The sequence below is a fragment of the Sardina pilchardus genome, chromosome 21 (genome assembly GCF_963854185.1).
Source record: "Sardina pilchardus chromosome 21, fSarPil1.1, whole genome shotgun sequence".
Taxonomy (NCBI): domain Eukaryota; kingdom Metazoa; phylum Chordata; class Actinopteri; order Clupeiformes; family Clupeidae; genus Sardina; species Sardina pilchardus.
Window position 1 is genome coordinate 20,190,307 of NC_085014.1, and position 7,500 is coordinate 20,197,806.

At 50.0% G+C, this 7,500-nt stretch overlaps 1 protein-coding gene across 1 annotated transcript in view; it reads left to right on the plus strand.

The window, feature by feature from the left end:
- The window catches only part of diaph2 (diaphanous-related formin 2), a gene marked incomplete in the record, with an annotated part of 415,240 nt that overhangs the window by 230,226 nt on the left and 177,514 nt on the right, over positions 1-7,500 (plus strand).

Genomic DNA, 7,500 nt, shown 5'->3' on the forward strand with positions numbered 1-7,500 from the left:
CCCCATTCAAGCCTGCCCTTCGGGGCCTTCATTGCTTGGTGTCAACAAAGCGTCAACAAACACCCCGTGCTGCACCCGAGCCACCAGCAGAGCAGAGCCAGCAGCTGTCCAATTTCCCTGCTATCAATGAATAGCGCCTTGTGATTGTTTTCTGGACCCGTGTTTCCAGAGTGTGTCATTTTACGTGGGTCCACTCGGCTGACCTGGCATGAGGAGCGACACACGTGTCGCCCCGCTCAAATTTGGGTTGCACATAAAGCTATTGCCTTGATTTCCTTAGCCTCCGCTGTGCCATGCTCCGATTCGATTTGGGCCCTTGCTTTGTATCGACTGCTTTTATCCGATCAGTGTAGGTTTTGCAGCCCTGAAAGAAGGAGAAACAATTTCGGGGACCTGAAGTGAAAGGGAAGGAAAGTGGAGAGTTTGTCAGAGAAATTCTAGATGAGGGAGAGGAGAAGTGCAGGACTTTTATCCAGGTGGTAAATTGGGCTTTGGACAGAGACCGCTGTTTAGCCTTGGTCAATGGGAGAAATTGGTCACAGCTGGGATTCTCCGCTCGAACGGTATTTTTTCAAAAACTCGAGAGTCCTCCCTGCTTCAGTGAACCACGCTGGTTACAGCCCCATCCAGAAACAATCTGACATGTCTCTGTGTTATGACTTCATATGGATGTTTGCAAAAAAAACAACTGTGCTGACGTCATGGCCACAGCCTTTCATCCTCAGTTGTTGACGTTTGCCAGCAGAAGGTTCCGGTCCTTTTATCTGTCTGTTCCACTGCTGCTGTTTATTCTTCACCGGAGGCAAAATCAAGCGCCAGGAGAACCAAACGTGTAATCACCATCAGATGGAACTGCCTTTGGAAGAGGAAGTACTGATGTCCTTTTTTTATGTAGAGGAAAAATCCCTAAAAAACACTATTTCTCTTGAAAGTCACACACTGTGTCTTTCTTGCCTCAGGTGTAATTGTACACAAGACATTGAACACAATAGCCACTGCAGCATAATCACAGCAATGGTCGACAGTCAGTCCTCCAACCACATCTATCAGCTTAATGACATCCATAACCTTGTGTTTTAAATGCTAATTTGTGCAATAGTAAGTGGCTAATGAAGTGATGTTGATTGTTCTCTGTGCCTGCGTGCGTGTGTGTGTGTGTGTGTGTGTGTGTGTGTGTGTGTGTGTGTGTGTGTGTGTGTGTGTGTGTGTGTGTGTGTGTGTGTGTGTGTGTGTGTGTGTGTGTGTGTGTGTGTGTTGTGTGTGTGTGTGTGTGTGTGTGTGTGTGTGTGTGTGTGTTTGTGTGTGTATGTGTTTGTGTATACCTCTGTGTGTGTCGGTCTGTTTGTGCCTGTGTGTCGTTTTCTGACAGACACATACACACACACGCACACACACACACACACAAACACAAAGAGAGAGAGAGAGAGAGAGAGAGAGAGAGAGAGAGAGAGAGAGAGAGAGAGAGACTATGAAAGAATGAACACTGGCAATGTTGTGTCATTTAAATCTCCCCCAGTAGCCTAATTAAAGGATGTGAAGTTGTCCACAGCGCTGCCCCCATGTAAAGCGGGTCCGAGCGGCGTGGCGTGTGATGCCGTGGTCAGACTCCGAGCGGTGCTCCTTTAAGGAAGCTGGCACTCTCCCAGCAGTGAGTCAGAGAGATGAGCGCTGAGCACATCTCTGCAGGCAGATTGCACATTCAGGGAATAGATTGCCCTGCGGACGTCCAGACTCCACATTGTCTGCCCCACTCGGCTGTGCCCGGGCATTAAATGCATTTCAGAGGACCTGTCATCAACATTTTCTTATTCTCTCCTTCTTTCTCTGTCTCTCGCTCTCTCCCTCTCCGGCATTCTCTGTCTGTCTCTTGCCTTTCCTGCCTGCCTGATTTTTTTGTATTTTTATTTTGCTTCTCTCTCATTATGTCTCTCCTCCACTTGGTATCTCTCTCTCTCTCCCTATCTCCCTATCTCCACCTCTCTCCTTCTCTTTCTCTCTCTCTCTCCCTCCCTCCCTCCCTCTCTCCCTATTTCCACCTCTCCTCTCTCTCTCCCTCCCTCTCTCTCCCTCTCTCTCTCTCTCTCTCTCTCTCTCTCTCTCTCTCTCTCATGTGGTGTTTCTCAAGCTGCACGGCGTGGAGCCGTCTCTGTCCGGAAGTGAGCATGTGGTAGTGTTTAGCTTGCTAATGCTCTGGGCTTTCTGGGCAGCTTTCGGGGAGCTATCGTATGGACGGCACCCAGCACATGGAGCGCAGGCCAGTAAACAGACTCTGTGCCCAAGTGCAGAGATCTTGTGCAAGCTGGGGGTCCGGAGGGAGCGGCCCCTCATCCAAAACACACAAAGAGGCTCGCACACATGCTGAGTGAACTCGAAAATGTTTCTCTCTCTCTCTCTCTCTCTCTCGCTCTGTTTCTTTCTTGCAATGGAGTGCATTAGGTTTCATCTCCGCTCTTTTCACAGCTCATAACAGTTTTGAAGGAGTCCCACTCACTGGAACAGATGACCTTGAGGTGTTATTGTTTTACAGAGATTGTGCAAGCGGCGGCCGTCTCGTCCAATAACAATCTGGTCCTTTTTTTTTTTTTTTTTTCGGCTGAAGAGGTTTCAAATTGCCGAAGCATTTTGAATAGCAGCCTTGCTATGTTACATTCCCAAGGCCTGATCATCTTTGTCCGCTCCAGTTCGAAATCGCTCTGACCTCGTTTTTCCTCCCAAAGCACTTTTCTCCCTCTCCTCCGAGGTGGCGAGGCCGAGGCTTTTGAATGCCTCCGTGAGCGATAACAGAGGACACCGCGCCGAAAAACAACACTCGCGCCGCGGTGATATTTGTGTTCCACGCGTGCCCAGCATGTCTTGACTCAAGTTTAATTTCTTTTGGTGTAATAGGCCTTCTCCATAAAATCTTAACGAGCCATCTGTATTAGTTTTATTGTGTGCAGACGCTGACGGGTGGCCTCTCGCTGCGAGGCGCAGCTTGCCTCCCCTCGCGTCTATCCCTCCTGCCCAGAAAAAAGTGTCGCCTACCCCTCTCTCTCTCTCTCTCTCTCTCACACACACACACACACACACACACACACACACACACACACACTCACACTCACACTTTCTCCTTCTGTCTTGCGCTCACCCTCCCTGCTCATTTGCAACCGATGGACTAACCACCTGAACTGCAATATATTTTACACCTCTGCCAACTGTTTTTTTTTTTTTTTAGTTAATTTTATGATTATTTGTGTGTGTGTGTGTGTGTGTGTGTGTGTGTGTGTGTGTGTGTGTGTGTGTGTGTGTGCAGTGGGAAGCAATTAGTAGGATACACGGCGATATTAATTTCTGATTAAGGCTGCCTTGTGACTCCTGTTGGTCTGTCAAGCCTGACATGCACAGGCTTCAAGCCTCTAATTTCGCCTTGACGAGACAGCCAAAACACGGTTGGCTATTAGTGGAAGCAATCTCCTGCCACTCCTCGGGGCCTGGCTACAGGGAATCACAAAAGCAGAGAGTGGTGGGAGGACTGGGATCATGGCGCTCATCGCGCATCTTGCATCCATTTTGGGGAAGAGCGCCGCCGACGTGTTTTTGATTTGCGAGTGGTTTCACTTGAACAAGTTTACTGTGTAGCCCTAATCTTACAGGGAGATTAAGTGATGCACTGTCTCAGGCCAACACAAATATGGCCAGCCCTCCCTCTCTTTTCCACGCAAAAAAAGAAAAAAATGTTTTCTTTTCTCCTCGTTCAACAGACAAACAGAAAAAATGTGTTTGGCAGTGGAGATTCGGGGGGAGTGGTTGAAGCCACTCAATGAATGTTCTCCTCTGAGAAACTCACTCGTATGGCATCCATCTTGCGATCCTGCAGTGTTGCGGGCGACCGCTAGCATACCATCCAGAGGCCCCAACAACGTAATTCCCTTTCTCTCAGACCGCCCCCAGCCGGAGCTTCAGAGAGCATGGAGCATGTGCTGCGCTAGGCGCTGTGTGCTGAGTAATTGAATCGGCACGCATGTTACAGACGGAGAGCAACACCATCCCCGATCCGCCATGAGACACCCAGCCGAGTGAGGAGAGACTGACGTGGCCTTGCCGACTTTATGGGAGCGTGTGTGTGTGTGTGTGTGTGTGTGTGTGTGTGTGTGTGTGTGTGTGTGTGTGTGTGTGTGTGTGTGTGTGTGTGTGTGTGTGTGTGTGTTGTGTGTGTTTGCGTAAGTGTACGTGTGTGTGTGTGTGTGTGTGTGTGTGTGTGTGTGTGTGTTTGCGTAAGTGTACGTGTGTGTGTGTGTGTGTGTGTGTGTGTGCGCGTGCATTTCGGATTATTCCAGATGCTCTGCCGCTGGGCTTGAGTCTCTCTGAGGGGGGTGAGATTGAGCGCGGGGACAGGTGGGAGAGGAAACAGTGGTAGGGGTGTGGACGACATCATGCTGAGAGCGTGAGATACTCGGGTGAGGAAGACACAGGGGGTTGGGAGCGGAACGAGGTGTGGTGTGTTTGTGTGTGTCTGGGTTTGCTTTTTTTCCCTGCGTGCGTGTAGATCGTAGGAGATGTATGAAACAGTGCCTAGCCCTACCCCACACAAATACTTTGCTCCTCAGATTTCGGTTTGAAGAGCACCCCATCTCTCTCTCTCTCTCTCTCTCTCTCCCTCTCTATCTCTCTCTTCCAGTACATTCTTTTGTCATGAGTTCCGTGAGATACTCCACAAGCAGGCTGAATGGAAACAGACCCTGGCTAAAAACAGTGTTGCGCTTGACCAGGGCTAGAACATAACCCTGTGAAGTCATCACCAAGGGACCTCTGTGAAGCTCTCCGGCCTGACAGAAGCGGATGAAATAATGGGTGTCATTAGGGGCATAGTAAAGAGAGGGAATTAAAAGACCAGGCCAGAGGGTAGAACGAAATGGATTCCACTGTGAACCGTGGACGAATACGCTATGCGTCATAAAACGAATAGCCTCCTCGACAAACCTTGATCCAGCTGTAGGCACATAGGCGAAAGACTGCCCCTCCTAATTCTGGTCCAGTCGCGGACCCGTAAAACAAAGACCAGCACTGTTTGCAGAGGACGGGGGGATTTCACATGCCTCGTTGTTTAGCTTGGTCCGGTATCAAGCGCTCCCCACCCACAAACTGTGCTGAAAGTGTTGCCTGAAAAACATTGGCAGAGCGTTCCGCAATCTGACTTCAGAGGCCAGGCCCCACGCCGAACAACTGAAACGCAATACCCTGGAAAAGCTTTCCACAGGCAATCAATGGCCTCCGGAGAAGTTGCATTACCCAATGTATTTACTTAAGCCCCTTATTGGGGCAACAAGGGGTGGTGGCGGTGGGTGAGTGTTATGGGGGTTCACCAAGCAGACGTGGATGCATAAAAGTACATTGTCTGTGTTTTTTTGGCCGGGGTTTGTCTGGGAGGCGGAGGCAGGCAGGCAGACAGGCAGGCAGGCGGCGTTGCCTCACTCTTTTTGGTTCTGTTGCCGTGGAGATTCCTCCCCAGCCGCTGCAGCGCACGCTCGCTCGCTCACCTGGGCCTCCTAGGCTGCGCCTGGAAACAGGTGTGCATCCCCTGGCTTCTGTTGACAGAGCAGCCGAGACCAAGCGCCTCCAGCTCCGCTTCTCCTGGCGCAGGGAGATGCTGCCTCTTTGATAGTTTCTTCAAATATGCACAAACCTTCCCCTCCTCCCCACTTCTTCTCCTCTCCTCCTCCCCTCCTCCTCCTCCTCCTCCCTCTTTTCTTTTCTTTCCTTCCCTTTTCCTTTCCCCTTCTCTCTCTTTTTTTTTGTATAAAAGTACCCCTCACAGAGCAGGTTGTTTGTTCAGCGTTTCCTGGGAGACTTCCACCTTGGGCTTGAATAAACAGAGGAATGATTAGCGCCGAGGAGCGCTTCATCTCCCACAAGCAATCTGGTGGAGCTCCGGAATCTTCTTCTTCTTCTTCCCCGGCTGGCACCATCCCCTCTCTCTCTCTCTCTCTCTGTCTCTCTCTCTCCCCCCCTCTCTCCCACTCTCTCCACTCTCCTGCTTGTCTCCCCCTACCCTATTTAAGAAGACATGATGTTCGCTCCCCTGGGCTGATGCCACCACTGCAGGGCTCTCTCCCACTGGCGCACGTTTATTTACTTGTTTGCTTTATCCATTTATTCATTACGGCCCCTCCTCTACCTCCTCTCCATTTTGCCAGAGATGGTGGCAGTTCAGGGCAGCGTAGAGAGGGCCCCTACTGACGCAGGCTGTCAAGTTAGGTGGTCTTTGAAACGGTTAGCTAAGACTGTTCACTAGTTGCTGTTAGTTCTCTGTGTGTGTGTGTGTGTGTGTGTGTGTGTGTGTGTGTGTGTGTGTGTGTGTGTGTGTGTGTGTGTGTGTGTGTGTGTGTGTGTGTTTGTGTGTGTGTGTGTGTGTGTGTGTGTGTGGGTATATGACTGAGTTGTCTTTGTGAGTCCAGGGACAAGCAAGTATTTTATTGTGTCAGAGGGTGTGTGTGTGTGTGTGTGTGGTGCGTGTGTGTGTTTGGATTGGGGATGGCGGTGAAAGCTCACTGAGCTGCCATGGCAGTAAAGGAGCTGGAGCATCTCTGGAGGGCTGGTCAGGACATGCTGGGCATTAATGCCAGGCTGGCTCTCTGCTCGGCAAGACAGTCGTGCCGGCTTCTCCCAGGGATTACCGCCCTAACACAATTATCTCCCCACTTCTGCAAACGCAGACAGACTGAGGGGAAACACAGGAGTCCTGTGCCATCAATGTACCTGTGTGTGTTTGTCTGTCTGTGTGCGTGTGTGTGTATGCCTGTGTGTGTGTGTTTGTTTTTATCTGTCTGTCTGTGTGTGTGTGTGTGTTTTGTCTGTCACCAGGTATGTCTGTGGTTGTGCCTGTGGAGTGTGTGTGTGTGTGTGTGTGTGTGTGTGTGTGTGTGTGTGTGTGTGTGTGTGTGTGTGTGTGTGTGTGTGTGTGTGTGTGTGTGTGTGTGTGTGTGTCCAACATGAGCAGTAAGTGGTGAGAGCCAGGCTCTTCCCTTCCCCATCAGACCATCAACCAGAGAGAGAGAGAGAGAGAGAGCACAGAGGCTTTATGAAATTAAAACCCTTTTTAATGAATCACCAGAGGCCTCCAGAACCAGTTTATCGCCAAAGGCCTGCATCATGTTTCACAACGTGTCCTTTTCACCGGTGCTGTAGACTGTTGTTTGGTTTGGGATTTTGTGCTCAACACTAGAGTGCATTGTGCTCTTTTTTGTTTGGGTTGTTATCATTTGACATAGGCTTGCATCAGTTTGGTAATTTATTGTTTGGGGATGTCTCTTGTGGGCTGGCCTTGGCAGTGATTACACCGCGTAGGCCAGAGCTGAGATGATTCCAGCTAACTTCAGCGCGGAATAACATGTCACATTGAATAAATGTGCAGCGTTTCTCTAGTTTCCAGTAAACACAATCCCTTTTCTCCGTGATGTGGTACATTTTCATAATCTCCACTGTTCAAATATCTATTCAGATGTTTTCCTTTGCTGATGTCTT